This window comes from Stigmatopora argus, chromosome 3, assembly GCF_051989625.1.
Source record: "Stigmatopora argus isolate UIUO_Sarg chromosome 3, RoL_Sarg_1.0, whole genome shotgun sequence".
NCBI lineage: Eukaryota > Metazoa > Chordata > Actinopteri > Syngnathiformes > Syngnathidae > Stigmatopora > Stigmatopora argus.
In genome coordinates, this window is record NC_135389.1 from 18,104,720 (window position 1) to 18,118,149 (window position 13,430).

The 13,430-nt window shown below is 37.8% G+C and overlaps 1 protein-coding gene across 6 annotated transcripts in view; it reads left to right on the top strand.

Annotated features, from left to right (window-relative positions):
* The window catches only part of grm3 (glutamate receptor, metabotropic 3), a 197,798-nt gene that overhangs the window by 28,377 nt on the left and 155,991 nt on the right, over positions 1 to 13,430 (top strand). For 5 of the 6 annotated variants that reach the window (XM_077595698.1, XM_077595703.1, XM_077595701.1 and 2 more), the window contains exon 6: positions 12,213 to 12,349. The gene's annotated coding sequence lies outside the window, so the exon portion shown is untranslated. Of the gene's footprint in view, positions 1 to 441; positions 571 to 12,212; positions 12,350 to 13,430 lie in introns of those variants that run through there. The other variant, XM_077595702.1, reaches the window with a different exon arrangement.

Genomic DNA, 13,430 nt, shown 5'->3' on the forward strand with positions numbered 1-13,430 from the left:
ATTAAAAACATATCCTGAAAGTTTAATAATAATCCCTTCATACGTTTTTAAATTATCTCGAACGCATACTTCGATACCAGCAATTAGATGCATCCGAATACATAAGCTCGGCCTTCCCAAGATTTCACCTACTGGCTGATTTAACAGCAACAGGTGTCCAATCGTTTGGATGATCATTCTATTTTATGAATATGAATTATATTAAAAAAATAATTAAGATACAAAAAAGTCACTTCATTTTTACGCCCTAGCCTCAGCTGTATCTAATTCAAGCCTCAACTGCGTTGTTGCTTAGCACATATTCTCTTGTAGTCTTCTTTGTGTCGCCACAAAGACAGCACAGTTGCCATGGAATTTTATGTAGAGGAAGGTCTCGTGGCAAGGAGGCACGGCTTTATTTGTTTGCCTGTTCCTAAACACCTGACAGTGAGGTTTTATCACTCCATTTTGCTGCCTTGCATAAGTGATATTGCATTTGTGCTAGAAAGTAGTACTATATCTTTTGGGCTATAAGTCAATGAAAGGAAACTATAATACTAAAATAGGGAACGACAGACAAAACAGGCACCTGTGAGTATAAAATATTACCAGTTTTTAGATAGCTCTAGCCTAAAATAAACACAATATAACAAACTGTTTGTGGTCAGGGTGAAAAAAAAAAAAAGACAAGAATAAGTTGTATTAGAGTATAAGTCGCAGTAGTTGTAGTACAAAAAAGTGTGACATATAGTCCAAGCACCAATAGGGACGGTACTTGTTAAATTGCTGTGTTTACTTAGAGGAAGGCTTGTGAATGGCTAGTTATTTTGGGCCTTTTTCTGTTATGCTTTCACAAACCATTTGGATTTTGAATCGTCTGAATCATTTCCATACCTGTCAACCTCTGCCGATAACTGCCCTTATAAATGATTATGATTCCCCTTACAAACCCCCAAAAAAACTTACAAACACCGTACGACTCGTACGGTGTTTGTAAGTTTTTTGGGGGGTTTGTAAGGGGAATCATAATCATTTATAAGGGCAGTTATCGGCAGAGGTTGACAGGTATGCATTACACTTATTCCATATGAACTCAATTTGTGGATGTGTTGTTTCTTTTAGCAGTGAATTTAATAATAGAGTTGCAAAATATGCCTGAAAAACATTGTCTGGTTTCCAATTTTAATGAATCCCAGACTCTCCATGAAAAAAAAAATCAATTGGAAATGGCATTGTTCATTATTCAAATTATGTATGTTTGAGGATTTTTCTCCCCATATTGGGACATTCTTTATTTGATTGAATCCAGACATCCAAACTTTAATAGAAATTTCCAAAGTACTTCCTTATTGAAAGGAAATGTCACTCTTGAACGTATTTATCACATTACATTTAATTGTGATTTTAGGTTTGACAGCTGTAGTGTGAAAGTGAGAAAAAGTAGCCAAAACCGATAGACGTGTCTATAAAAAAAACCCTTCGGTAATAAAATCTGTTAAGGGAGCAAAGTCTCACAGAACACCGCAGCCTGGGATTGAACCCTTGATCATAGAACTGTGAGCCAGACATGCTAACCACTCTTCCTATTGGTCTGTTTTCCCACTCCAAAAATAGTCCCTTTCACAAATAGCGTTGCGTTAACTCGGTACTCTCACGGTGGCATCTCCTCCTCGCTTGGTAAACTCCCGTTAAGAATTCCATTGGTACACAAATGAAAACAAAACCCTGAATACAATCTGTTGGCAACAATCTTGTCTATACAACATCGGGGGTGTTGGGGGGAAAGCAGGCATCCACTTAGGAGAGCCACAACCTCTCACTGAAGACATCTGTTTTCTCTTGACATCTCCGTCTCATACCTTTGCGGTGACAACAACCCGAAGTCATGCTAGTGACTCACACGCAAGCTGAATTTTTAGGATTATCTCGCCGTCGCAAGTATTTTCCGTTCTTCAGTCTCGGCGGTAGCTCGCAACTTTGAACCAAATCCTGCAAACGCGCATGCTAAACGGATCACTTTAAACATCGTGCTGGAGTATCACGTTTCATCCAGTATTATAATCCGAGCCTCCGTCTAGATGGCGAAATTGCAATTGACGGCATTAGCCGTAGCAGCTGCGCCCCGGCCCTTCCTGCCAATGCAGGGGATCTGGTGGCTTCGACTCCCACGTTGCACCTGTTCCCCGGAGAACAGAAGGACTTTGTGGGCTCGCGACGTATACAATCGCCGCCGCCTTGTTGCAATTATAAGCTCTGCTAGGCTTGTTGGGCCACTCAACTGCTCGGCGTCAGGAAAATGTGACCGACTGTGACACACTATCGTCCGTTTACATCTAGCTTGTGCATTAACCTTTACATCAGGATGAAAGGTACTCTGCGGGATTTTCTTTTCCCGTCGCCGAAGCTCCAGGGCCAAGATTAATAGCCATTTAAAAGGCATGATGCACATGGCTGGGGGAGGCAGTATCCATTTCCTCCCTCCCACCGGTCTAATAGATCTAATCAGTCTATGTTCTACCATAGATGGCAACAGACAGCTCTCCCACATCTAATCCTCACTCGATCTGTTTCCACTTCATTCCCCTTCACTTGTGGCGATAGATGCCCCCCCCAAGTTGCGCCGATCACCCACCCCAAAAAATTGGGGGAATTAGGCAGGGTGTTTCGGCCTTGGAATAAAATGTGTTTTTGTATTTTTACGAAAATCCGATGAGGATTTTTTAAAGTCTGGGGATAGGGGGTGTCAAATGTACGGCCCACGGGCCGAAAGCAGCCCGCAAGGGGGTTTGGTCCCCAAAAACCAAGAGGAAGCAACCTAGAAATTGTTCAAATATCATCATGAAGTGAACAACAAACTGGAAGTAGACCAAAAATCCCTGCAAATCAATAGCAAATGATCCAAAATTTACAAAACATGGCATGTGAGTACTAATTCTTGTCCTTGAGAACGATAGGTATCTAAGTAGTAAGTTTATTTATTTAAAAAAAATAGCCAAAAAGGAACTTGTCAGAACCAAACTGAGTTTGACATCCCTGAAAAGCAAATAGCAAGGACAGCACTCAAAAAAGATTTTTTCCTTCCGTTTTTGGATTCATTTCTTGTTGCCAAAAAGCTATGGAACAATTTATTTTTTGTTTTACGTAACCTTGCGTCAATTTCTTCCACAGACACTTTACAGATGTGAAAATACAGTCAATGCAAAAGTTTCCACATTTTAAAAAACAGATAGAAAACCATTACCTTTACCACTTAAGCCTTTACAGGGCAAGTGTCTATTTTTGGTTACATGTACCAACCTTTTTTTTTTCTTTATTGCCGCATGAGTTTTTGATTTTTTGTGTACCAGCAATGAAGTAAATACATCAATGTTTTGCTGTGTTTTTTTTATAAAGTGGTTGTATAATTGAAAATATAATCTAAAATAACATTTTCCCTTAATAATAAAAATTTTGCTTTGCAAAAAATAAAAATAATAATGGAAATGCCCAACAGGGAAAAACATGAGTATATATCTAGCTCAAGAACAAAATAAAAGTACTTTTGATTCCTTCAGAATTTGAAAAGCTCCAAATGAATCAGATCTCAGGCGTCTGCACTTCAGACCTACTAGATATTCGAAAAGTTTACACAGGTGGCCATCACATGGGTTGCGAGCATGGCCCATGACTAGAAACACAATCAGGATTTTAAAGCAACATGTAGTAATAGTACCTTTAAAATAACATCTTGGCACTCTATAGCACCTTTGTCGACACGCCGACCCTGAAGGACCTACTTTCATGCTCTACAATGGAAGCGTAGCCTGGAATTTTTATACGTTAGGGCACTTTTTCATGCTACTGTTGAACTTTAATAAGTCCCAATGTTACATCTTTTTTAATGTGGGAATTAAATGTCAGAATGCAAACTAAAGAAGAAAAGATTTTATCATAAACTGGATGCAGAATCACATAACATAAAATCTCAGGTCTTTACTGAATGCGCTTTTTAAAATAATATTTTACAAAAAAGGGGACTTTGCAGTTCAATCTATCAAATTCTGTGAAATAATCCCTGAGGAGACCGTGGGATATTAATGTTAAACCTTAACATCTGATGTTTATTTTTTTCTTTTACGTCCCAATTCTCCAATGAAAAGCGACTGTGGTTTTTGGTATTCACAATTTCAGAACAAAATCTTCAATGTCGTGTCTTTTCGCTCAGCATATTACAAGGCTGTCATCGTACAATGCCCGAACCATGTGCGGTTAACCTACTTATTGCATATGTGCAGCTTAGATTCTTTCAAGGAGCTCACATTACACTGTCAGGAGAAGTTAATTTTGTGGAATGAGACAATCTAAATTGACACACTTTTGACAGGTTGAACCAATTCGCTGTGATCACGAATTCCTACTTGGGGCGATTTGAGCATACAGTATGTGTGGAGACAAGTGTAGGGTATGTCTGGCGGTGTTTCCCAACATTTAATCGAGCTAAGGCATTCATTTTCACTCGTTTTCAATATCGCTTTAGTTTCACTATCCTATCAGATATTGCGTAAAGTTTCCCAACATATGCAAATGATCAAATGGGACAATTGACTTTTTGCTTCCAATAGAAATCAGTAATGGGGAATCCAGCTGAAGCACTGGGGTTAGACATAGGCCCTTATGTGATGTCATCATTTGGCCTCCTGTGAATTCTCCTTCATTCATCACCATCATGGAAACAGACAGTTAAAAAAAATTCACAACTTTACAAGCTTTACTTGGCTGCTTCTGGTGTCATCGTGACACAAAGTTAACATTTTTGGTGTTTAGATCCCTAGTTTTGACTGCCAGAAGAACATATTAAGGATTTTTGGCAAAAAAAGAAACATTTATTCACCTACAAAACCACATTGCTACTTTTGCTTGCCATTTTGGTTGGTACACGGTCGATTGGTCGCTGGTCTTTTGGTCGCCGGTCTTTTGGTCGCCCGGAAGGTTATTGATAATTACCATTTAAATCGTTGCTCCAATTCCCTAAATACAAACTGCGAATTACTATTTAGTCATACTTAATGCCCTAGTAATTATTAGGCTAAAGAAAAGCTCCAAATTTCCCGGACTTTTATTGTTTTTTTGTTGGAGAACTTGTTAAGACCCTGACTGACGTAGCTTCTTAAAGGAACAACGCATGTACATACAAACTCTTATACACTCACACGTCGGCTCAGTGAAACTGCTCATGGCCATTGTTGGCTTTTATTGATGTGTAGACCGTGTGGTTTTACCTTGTTTTGTCGCCGGTCTTTTGGTCGCCGGTCTTTTGGTCATCGGTCTTTTGGTCGCCGGTCTTTTGGTCGCCGGTCTTTTGGTCGTCGGTCTTTTGGTCGCCGGTCTTTTGGTCGCCCGTTGTCGCGGTCGGAGCGACCAAAAGACCGGCGACCAATCGACCGCACACGTTTTGGTTAGCATTAACCGAGCTTATTTTCATTCATTTATTCATTCATTCATTTCGGTGGCCAACCAGATCAGGCATAGTTCAAACCCTTTGAAAAAAGAAGCACAGACGGGAGTACATGGGGGGAAACCCACGCAAGCCTGCGGAAAACATGCAAACTCCACACAGTAGAGACCCACCTGGGATCGAGCCCTCAAACGTGGGCCAGATGGTTAAAACCTCGAGGCACTGAACTTGTTTGTTGTTTAATTTTTACACTATTTCCCTTTTTAATGTTCCTCCCATATTCATCATACCGCGACAAGTGTAGACTAAACATCTGCCTGAAGCATGTACTTATGGCCTGTTTTCTTCATGCTAGCTACTCGCGTTATTGATGCCCACACCAAAATGACCGACATTTCTTACAACATGAAAGCATATGGACATTTGTGGCCTGTTGGAATGCCACATCTTCACGAGGAATGGGAAATATTTTCCATCTAAATGGAGAATAATCCTGGAGATTTGCCTACATTAGGCTCCTCCACACTTGTTTTTGAAAAAATCCTGCTGGAACACTGCAAGGGATAAATGCCATATCAAAAGCACATTCTCATATCAAAGCACACTCTAAAAACTTGGCAGGCGTCCAACCCCGACAAACACTTTTACTGTGAAAGAAATATTCTAACTGGCATTTTTCTATGCCATATGCATTTAAAGTGAAGTTAAATACGTTAGAAGAAATTGCTGTATTTTCGCACTTTTTAATTTTTAGACTGGGTCTGCAATTAATATTCAAGGACTGTTTGTTTTTTTGGCTATAATTATCTGAAAATCAGTTATGTTAACAGATGCTATCGTTACTTTAACATATATTTTTTTCTTATTTTTTGCAAAACTAAATAAAAAACAAAGCCCTCTCAAAAATGAAATTTGGAATTGGAATTGGCTAACTTTATTCATCTCGTATTCGGGAAATTTTGTTGTCACAGTAGCAAGAGGTTGAAAATGCAGATATAGGAAAGGCATTTTAGACATAAATAGATAGGTAATAAGTAAATAAATAAATAAATACATGAATAAATATATAAATAATTAAGCGTGTTGCTGAAATATATATATATACACACATATATACACATATATAAACATAAATATATATATATATATATATATATATATATATATATATATATACATGCACATAGATGTACATGTATACATATGGTAGGTCTTAACACTCAGCCATTTGTTTTGTTAAAATTTATACTCCATTGTGACTTACATATCTTTTTCCTTTTCATTATACTCAGGTGCGATTTATTATCCGAAAAATACAGTGTACTTAAACAAATACTGTTCTCATCTGCCCAGATTTTCTTGCATTGCTGCCTTTTTCATTCCGATCTTGGTTGAATGAAACGTTTTTGCCCGTCTTTTTTTTATATCAACAAGAAAAACAATCAACTCTTGCCTTTAACCCCCAACAAAGTACCGTTACAAGAAATTGTCTTTTTTAAAATCCTTTTGTCATCTTGTTGATTTGATAAACAGCCTTTTTTTCTACAAAGAAGACATCTGTTTGTCATAGGCGGGACATAAACTCAAAACAAATGAGTTATGTATGGAATCATTGCTTTAAAAAAAGCTGGCCACATGAATCAAGTGTTGAGTCACACTCTGGGTGTGTCTCTCTTGTGTACATCACGGCATAGTGGATCTTGTTCTCTGGAATTTTCCTTTTTTTTTTTTTTTAAAGGGGGGTATCTCTACACCTAATCCCTTTCTAACTTATCTCCTCCCGTGCACACCAACAAAACCTCACCCTCCACCCAAGCCATCACTCACACCATTTAGCAGTGTTAGACAGTGTTGACCTTCAGCAAGAATGAGGTGAGCCGAGCGCGATGAGGCGGTACAATTCTTCCAGATGTCTTCCTTCTGGCGGTGTTAACTTGTTAAGGCCCAATAAATTACTTGGAACAGTCCAAATGGTGTTATCAGTGACCTGTTTGAAAATACTCCATCTGTAGACGTCGCAGTGTTTGCACTTCTACGCCTTGATGAATGGATTGACTTCGTTTTCAAACAGGAAACTCTGCAGTATTCAAAATAGAGGGGGACCTCCAGTTAAGACGTCCCGGATCTACGACATTTGAACTTTACGACGCCCGTGCTTCGACCGCCACGAAGTCCCTGCACCGTAAATTCTGCTTAGCTAGTGTAGAGTGCTTGTCTGCGTTGGTGCACCGCCCAGTAGTGTCTTTGCCTTTTTTTCCCCCTTCATTTTTTTTTTCTCCACTGATGGCCCCAAAGAAGAAAGCTGGGCCTTTTAAGATGAGTATAAGAATTGCAATTACCAACGAAACCAAGTTTAACATGATAAAAAGAACAGAGAAAGGAAAGAAAATACTGACACATCAGTAAAGATATGCTGCGTTCAGATCAGTTTTTGGCCACACAGACCTTACGTCACCGAGAGTCAAAGTCAAACAACTTCTGCTTTGCGTGAAATAAAAATGAGGACGGTAATGCAGTAAAGCCACTTTTGTTGCATTCAATGTCTCTACCAACTAGTGCAGGGGTGTCAGACTCGGGTTGGTTCGCGGGCCGCGTTAATGTCAACTCGATTTCATGTGGGCCGGACCATTTTAGATATAATATTTAGTTTTTTTTTTAAATAAATGGATTAAAAAACTGGATTAAAATCTCTGAATATTCAGTTTTTTATTGATCTAAAACAATGTTTATTTTAGCTTTTTTAAAAATACATTTTTAGATTTTACAAAATGAATTTTGAACTAAAAACACAGAAAAAAATGGATTAAAAAATTACAATTATTGATTTAAAAGGGGGAAAATCAGGAAATTTAATATACATCTATACTCTTCATTTTAATTTGATCCTAAAACAGAAAGTCGGCACTCATGATTTACTTTCCCGGGCCACACAAAATGATGCGGCGGGCCAGATTTGGCCCCCGGGCTGCCACTTTGACACATGTGAACTAGTGTGAGTGTTCTTATAATCAGGTGCGCTCTATCGTGTAGAAATTACCGTATTTAGAATTATGAAACAATTGTCCAATTCACTTTCCAAGAGGTTTCTAAGGGAGTTTCATAAGTATGACAGAAAAAAATACTCTGAAATTCTTGCCACGTATTAAAATCTCAAACTAAAAAAGGCTCTGCCAAAAGCCATCCATTTTCTTCTCCTCATGTCACCCCTAGCCCATCCCAGATAAACTTTCACACCAATAGTCAATTTAATCTGCACTGAAGCTCAAGTGCAGATTTCAAAAATATGTGAGGAAGCCGCCCTACCCAGGAAAAAAAAGCCGTGAGATCAACTTGGAGAAATTAAGGTCAAAATAACCCGGTCAAATTTGACGTTAGTAACACAGTAGCCTTCTTATTTTCCGTCTGGTAATTATATGTTGTTTCAAGATTCATTTTGAGGGCAACACTTGAGGTTTTTTTTAGTAATCAAATTAACCCGCCCATGACGGTATACAAGCTCACCCCCCCTATAAACATCCATATTTTAAGTCACTCATAACTCCAGAAAAGAGGGCAACTTTCAAGTATATGCAAAAAACCACTAGTGAAGAATGCAATTTGTACATATTATCGTGAGAAACATGAAAGTGTTATTTTGACCGTATTCTTCAAGGATTTTTCTCCAATATGCCTCTGTTTGGTCGTATTGGATTACGAAAAATGTCCCTATGACAATATTTACAAAGTAATTATCGCAATTACACATTCAACAAGCAGCAGTGTAATTGCGGTTATGATGTAATTACCAAACTCAAGCTGTCAACATGATTTTTTGTTTTTGTTTTACTGGTTGCTCTCAAGTACAACATAATTACTGCTTATTTCCTCAAGTTGTCTTGTAAAGACGCATCACAACAGTTTTGACGCTTTGCAAGTTCTAGACTTTTGTATCGTGTCAGAATGAGAAAACAAACTAAAAAAGACAGATGAGTCACCGTGGTTCCACCCGTAGAGATAAAACGACGGTGGTTTATATGGATTTGACACGCTATTGTTCTGTTTTTTAACCCCATTTGTTTGCCTGCCGCACAGAAATAGTAACCACATCGGGGAAAACATGGTGAGAACTGTCACGAATGGCTGCACAATAAATGTTAATTACCATATGGAATTTTAAACAATGAGCTGAGATATTATGGAAGATTGTTTTTTTGGTTTTGGGGGAAAAAGACAAGAATAGTTTGTTTGGCTCATCTATGTTAGCTATGGGTTATTACCATGTTTCCAGCGTTAACTTCATTGAAGTATGTTATTGAGGCAGATATAGTTTGACATTTAAAATTTTCTCTGCATGCAATCAAATGAAAGGTTAAACGTATCAGTGACTGAATGTAGACGTTAATGTTTTTAATATAAGGGAATAGTTAAATGAATGAAATATGGATTCTTTTTAGGGTAGAAAAAACTGTTTTAGGACTAACGAAAGTGAATTTTTTATGGGTTAGTAATAAAAAAAAGAGAAAAAAATCTAGTGTCTAAGCTTGTAAACATATACACATTTCATTATTATTCCTGATTATTTCTACTTATCTTTTGTTAATAAATGCCATTTTAAATGAATAAAATGTTAATAAATAATAAATTAATAGCATTAAAATGGTCAAAAAATATCTAAGTATTCTGGTTGTGGCCCCTAATAGCAATTTAAAGTTATGTTTTATTAATGTCATGGTATTTAAATCATTGCATGCCAGTGACTATGAGAAAAGTCCAAATCTTTCAAACAGGTAGGACTGTCTGAGAATATTAATTTTTCAGCTCTTTTGACATCAATGGCAGCTAATGAGTTAACTGTCTGCCCTAAATAGTGCTAAGTGTGCAACCTGCACGTCATATTCTAACCAGAACAAAATTCTATTGATTGCTTCTAAGTATTGATTCTTGCATGACCGATGGAATCAGTCAGGCATGAAGTTGAGGCGATTCCGCTCATCAACCCGCTTAATTTTGCATCAACCTTGACGCTAAAACCTGTGAATAATAAAAAAGTCCGCACACTACACAGCAGTTTCTCCACATCACTATATTTTGAAATAATGATTTTTTTTTTACAGTTTCGGCCCTACGATCGGTTTGTTTGTTGGCTCTTCCTGAAACTGAAAACCTGCCAACTGAAAACAATTAAATCCCGGTGAGAGTTGGGGGTAAAAGCACACGTCAGAAGTTTTTGCGCAAGTCTTTACTACGAAAGGGATGGGCTCGCACGTGCTTGTTATTTCTCACTAAGCTAATGGCCCAGTGGTGTCATGGGTCATTCTTAAGAGTGCATGTCAGACATGTTTGGTCTTTCAGGGAGGCGTTTGGCTGCCCTCCGGGTCCTTCAGCTGTTGGGCTAAATGGAAAAAGCTAAACATTTGTGTTGGAATCGTGTTCGATCCTTCGAAATTGGGAAACATACACAAAAACAACTCACAAGAAAGGAATTACACGGAATAGGCCAATAAAAGTCCCGTTTCGGGCTCTGATTCAAGGTTGGGAAACCCACAGCTTAGCCAATGTGTTTTGTCTTTCTGGATGTGACCTGGAGGGACGCAAGTGAGCACATGCCTTAAGTTGAGGAGGTGGTGTGACTTTAACAAATTTAAAGCTTTTCTAAGCTTTAACGCCGCCAATCCATTTGAACTAAGTGGTCTGGCAGAGATAATTTCCACTGAAAGAGATTACTCCATGGCTTTGAGATGGACAAAAAATGTAGTTAATAAAAAATAATAATAAAGCGACTACCGTATTTTCCGCACTATAATGCGCAACTAAAATACTAAACTTTCTCCTCAAATCTCCGCCTTAAAATCTGATATGCCTTATATCTAGATCAATATTGGTAAATCACGGTGATAATTCCCTTTAGCACAGTTCCATCTCGTAGATGTAGAAAACACCTGCCGCCCCTCCCCCCACACACACACCCCAACTGCTACTACCAGTATTATTACTGAGCTTTATAATGTAAGCTTATATATGAAAACAATACTAAAATTGGCCATCCGTTGAAACTAATCCGATGTACCTTATTGTGCGGAAAATGCAGTAATACATTTAAAATGTGAAATAAAATGTCACTTAACTCTTTCAGTACCCGTAACCATAATAGGCATTCGATCGTGTGGCTCTTTTCACGCTTCTGCAGTGAATTTAAATGAGTTTGTCCTTAAACGTTCGATCCGTTTGAAGGGGGCGGTCTGCCAGAGAGTGAAAGAGTGAATACAATTATCTCTTATCTGTGTTCAAGTCATGTCAAGTTCACATGAGCTGAGAATGTGGTTCAATCCTGGATGCATATAACCTCTACTAAATGTGTTATTTTCAGATGTACGTAGAACCCAAAAATTATTAGTTCCTAGGCCTTACCTAAGTCCAGATGTGGTTCGTTTCTGCTATTTCCGATTCCTGTTTGTTATTTAAACAAAGATGCAACTATTCTTTTTGAATCAAACTATTTTATACACCCAAAACAGACAAATAACAATGAATTATCAAACAAAAATAGCTGTATGAAACAAAAAAATAACATCTTACATTGTAACGTACAGCATGCCAGGGGTCGAAAGTAGAAATTAAAAAAAAAAAAAGGAAACAATTTGGAACACAGTTGCAATATTGTCAGGGTCTTTGGATAATTTTTAAAACTTTGAAATAGAGTTCTTATGTAGAGTCATTTCTTTTCCAAAAGCAATACATCAAGGGTTTCTTTTGGAATTGTTTTCACTTGTGTGTTCTGTTCCTTTTTAAGAATATGAACTTAATCACACTGTTCCAACAGATGATTTAATAACGAAGAGGATGATTCAATAAAGAGGAGCCTTGAGGATAAAAATCTGTTTAATGGATGGAATGGAAATCCACAATATGAATACCCCAGAGGGGATAGCATCAAAAACAACTGCTTGGGAATTAAAGGTAGGTTGTATTTCTAAAATAATTCCTGATAATTATACTATACACCATCACCGTTGATTAATTGATGGACCTAAATAATGTTGTTATTGAACTATTCCTTGAAAAACAGTTTTTCGGTCTTATGCGGAAAGTAGTAACAAATGCAATGTCTGACGGAAAAATATTTGTGTTTCTAAAATCGGACCTACTACGTATTTTATGGTGGTTTTCAGTTGCGTGTGTTCAATCCAATGTGTTCTTGATGGCTAATTTAAAGGCTCATTTGTAGTCTTGGCTATTTCCCACTGAATTATCTGCTGTTCACATCTTTTGAATTGATCTCTGGTGAATAATTTTTCAGTTATGGCATTATGAAGACCTCAGAAGTGATTTTTTTTGGACAAGCAGTGCATCTGCGACCAATTTGATGAGAATTACGACTCAAAGTGAAAGCAGACTTCAATATCTTTCCATTTTTAGAAGGATGTGTAGTTACCAAGAGACAAAATTAGGGTTGACATTGAAGGTAGCATTCGATTTGAAGGTATATTTTACCTGTCTCAGAGTTTACGGGTTTAAATGTGATTTCACATGTGAAAAAAGGGTTGATTTGATGGCTCAACAGTGCCCCCTTTCATCCTTTGGCTATAAATGTCTCAACAGTACCACCAGTTTATGTGCATTCAACGTCTATCAGCGTCAAAAACTGTTAAAAATGTATGGAAGGATGTTTAACAGCCAACTGATGATTGGGTGCTCGCTGACAAAATCCACCGAATTCAATGTATTTGTGTGATTGGAAGAAATGTATCTTATCCCGTGGTATGCATGCCCAACAAGTGACAAATATTGTTTTGTGTTGATGGAGGCGCCTCTAAAATCACATGCAGAATTCAGTTGTTTTTTCCTTAGTGCATGACACACGGTGCAGTCAAGGACTCATTTGTTTTTGAGAACCTTTGCTATTCTGTTCCCCAGCAATCCCATGAAAACGTTGTCAAGATGCTGCATGAGTATCATAGCAATATAACAAATATCAATGTCAAGTACTTCCTCCGATATGTGAGTCACTTGTTCCACTTGTGTTGGAGTTCACGCATCC